We start from the raw sequence: 3729 nt of genomic DNA on the forward strand, positions 1-3729 counted from the left end.
AAAAGAAAGAAAAAAGATTGACGGTATATTTAGCTAAAACCTTAAAAAAAAAAGTTGTTAACATTAAATATATTAAAAAAGAAAGAAAAAAGATTGAAAGTATATTTAGCTTTTGTTGTAAACTTAAAAAAAAAAAAAAAAAAAAGATTGTTAACATTAAATATATTAAAAAAGAAAAAAAAAGATTAAAGGTATATTTAGTTTTTGTTGTGAACCTTAAAATAAAAAAAATAAAAAAAATAAAAAAATAATAATAATTATTAACATTAAATATAAAAAATAAAAATAAAATAAAAATAGGGATTAAATGGATTGGGGAAAATTCATATCCATTAATAAATGAGGAGGGTGGTACTTATGAGGAATGGGAAATGAAGAATGGAAAAAATTTATTATAGGAGAATGGGAATAAAAAATTAATATCCACCCCATTAACTCCCATTGTCATCCCTAACTCTCCCTACTCTCCTGCTCACCAAACCGTCACCGCTTGTCTCTCTTTCTCTCTCCAGATCGACGCAGCAGTGCCGAAGGGCGGCGGCGCATGATGGATTCAGTCTGCGCGGCGATGGTGACGGATTTGGTTTTTGAAGATGGATCAATCGCGAAGGCTAACAGATTTGCCTTTGAGATTCCATTGCGTGTTCGGTTATGGCCTAGCGCTTCCAATCTCTGTCCCAGACGCCGCCATCCGCTGGAAACTTGCCACCACTGCCGCCGCTCCTCCTCTGCCTCCCGATCCTTGTCTCGCCAAACAACAGATTTTCACACCCTCGTCCGCCGCCATCCTTCTCCAGCCGTGCCGCTACTACTCCTCTCTCGAACCAGAGCTTTGCCATCGATGGCAGATCTCTCTCCGCCGCCACCGCATCATTTGTGATCTCGTCCAGATTACGAAGAGGAAAAAGGGGCGAGATTTCTCTCTCTCCACCGTCTCTCTCCCTTATTCAAACACAGAATAGAAGCAAAATGAGAGAGAGTTAGAAACGTTGTCTCTCACATGGCGGTGAACGAGACGGCGGTGGTGCCGAATCTGGATCCTTCAAAGCCCGACCAAAATAGCAAGGTGATTATAGAGTTTATGCTTATACTCCTTACCAAGAATCACTATTGTTTTTCCTCTTTGGGTAAATTAGGCTTTCCTTCATAACATATATGTCATTTTATTAAAATTATCAGGTTAATTAACAATTTATACTATATATTAAATAAAAAAGATTTTTAACCCACAAAATTTTTTGATTTTTTAATTTTTTTTAAAAAAAATCTTATCATTTATTAATTTCTCCCAACCTCCAAGTCTTACCCTCATAATAACACTTTAATACATTAAGAACAAGTATTAAAAAAATTCTTTGAAATCCAACATATATGAATTCTTTGAAAAGTTTCAACACATATGATTATTATCCCTCATAATAACACTTTAATGCATTAAGAACAAATATAAAAAAAATTCTTGAAAAGTTCAGCACATATAATTATTATCAAAATATTAAACTTTAATATAATATAATAAAAAAAATATTTAATTCCTTAAAAAGTCTAACACATATGATTATTATCAAAATATTAAATTTTAATATAATATAAAAAAGGAAAAAAAAAAAGACATTTAAAATAAAATAAAAAGACATTTAAAAATCACAATTCACATATATAGATAATTGTAAACATTTATTAACTTCTCCCAACGCTCAAGTATTACGCTCATAATAACATTTTAATGCATTAAGAACAAGTATAAAAAAAATTCTTTGAAATCCAACACATATGAATTCCTTGAAAAGTCTCAACACGTATGATTATTATCCATTATAATAGCACTTTAATGTAAGAACAAGTATAAAAAAAATTTCTTAAAAAATGCAACACATATGATTATTATCAAAATATTAAACTTTAATATAATATAATAAAAAAAGACATTTAATTCCTTGAAAAGTCTAACACGTATGATTGTTATCAAAATAAACTTTAATATAATATAAAAAAGGAAAAAAAGAAAACATTTAAAAAAATAAGATATTTAAAAATCGCAATTCACATAAATAGATATTTGTAAATATAATCCGTGTATAGCACAGGTGATATGCTAATTGTTAATAATGTTAAAATTTTATTTCAATTAATAATTCAGATAATTTTATTATTGTATCAGGAATAGTTAGAAATTTTATTTTTTTAATTAATTCTATCAAATAAAAAATTCTGACAAAGAAATATTTATAATTTTTTAAATCATAAAAAATAATTCGTATTTTAAACAAAGAATTATATTTGTAATTTATCATTTCTCTCTAGTATATCAATTGTCAGGTGATTAAGTTTTAATTTAATGGCAGACTTCTTCTTTCTATGCATGTTAGAGAGCGTTAAGATTCTCTAGTGTGAAATAGTAGAGTGATCTGCTATAGTGAATTTATGAGGGCGTGACATCTGTCCCAGATCAAGGGTGAAGATCAATCCCTCACCAAAACGACATCGTTTTGGTGAAAAAAAAAAAAAAAAAAAAACGTGAAAATAGAAATGTAGGGAGAGAGAGAGGACACACAGCCACCGGACCAGAGTTTTTCTCCATCTCCGGCACATCTTCCTTCCCTCCCGGCGACCATACCCCTTCCCTCCCCTTCTCCTTTTTTCTTCTTCTTCGATGCCGGAGTTCTTTCGAAGCCATAACCCAATGAAGAACACCATTCACAAGAACCCCACTTTGGTTAACCAAAATCGAATAACAGGGTTCAGTAATCATATTCTAAGAATTGCTTTTCGAATCATAAATCAAAACAAGGGTTCAAAGTATTGCCAGTGAATAATCACCCTGTAATCATCAATATTGGGATTGTAACAAATTCCGTGAAGTCCAAAGTCATTGAACTCAAAAGGGGGCCAAATTTCCTTGTATGATCTGATCGATGGGTTCCACAAAACAAAAGACTTGCTGGGATTTCTGGTGAACAGAAAGGGCTTGTAAGAAACGGACAAGAGCACCAACCCATCACAGGAACACAAGGGTGTCGTCTTCTTTTCTTCTAACTTCAACTATCCAACAGCTACTAGTAGTGAGTGAGAAAGAGGCGGGTGTGTGCTTTTTATAGGCCATTTTTTGCTTTTCTCTTGTTTATCTTCATGGATTTGTTCTTATCTTTTGACAGGTAGTGTTTGATGATCAAGAAAAGTTATTGAGAAACTACATTTTGCTTGTGAATTTGTTTGATTCTTTCTTGCAATTCATGGTTCTATAAAGCTTGACTGTATCTGGAAAGTTTTTTTTCTTTTTTTTTTTTAGGTGGGAAAAAGTATTTACTTCGGTGGTTGTGTCCTCTCTCACTCTCTCTCTCTCTCTCTCACTCTTCGTTTCTCTTTTCACTTTTTTTTTTATTTTTTATTTTTTAATTTAAAAATTTTCCCATCAAAACAACGTTATTTAGAAAGGGATTGATCTCAATCCTTAGTTCCATTAGTGGGACAAGTGTTGCGCCCTCATAAATTCAGTGTAGGAGATCACTCTACCATTTCACTATAGAAGATCTTCACGCATTTTGTGAATTACCACAACATAGAGTTGCATTATTCTGCTGATCTACCATGCATTAATGTTGGGAAGCTAAAGCGTCCTACTACTTCCCTCTTGAGGTGCAATGATGATTTATTATAGTCATGTGTTGGATCACATCTTTCCTTGCTGCTTGTGATGATGTCTCTGGCTAATGCTCAATGTATGAGTTG

The 3729-nt window shown here is 32.2% G+C and overlaps 1 long non-coding RNA gene across 1 annotated transcript; it reads left to right on the forward strand.

The window, feature by feature from the left end:
- The first annotated feature begins 493 nt into the window (after positions 1-493).
- On the forward strand, positions 494-3220 carry LOC145813634 (uncharacterized). Its single transcript, XR_014356825.1, has 2 exons — positions 494-1066; positions 2370-3220. It is a non-coding gene; the product is annotated as an uncharacterized LOC145813634 (long non-coding RNA).
- The last annotated feature ends 509 nt before the right edge of the window (positions 3221-3729 follow it).

This window comes from Camellia sinensis, chromosome 15 (genome assembly GCF_055761805.1).
Source record: "Camellia sinensis isolate YWXY chromosome 15, ASM5576180v1, whole genome shotgun sequence".
Taxonomy (NCBI): Eukaryota; Viridiplantae; Streptophyta; class Magnoliopsida; order Ericales; family Theaceae; genus Camellia; species Camellia sinensis.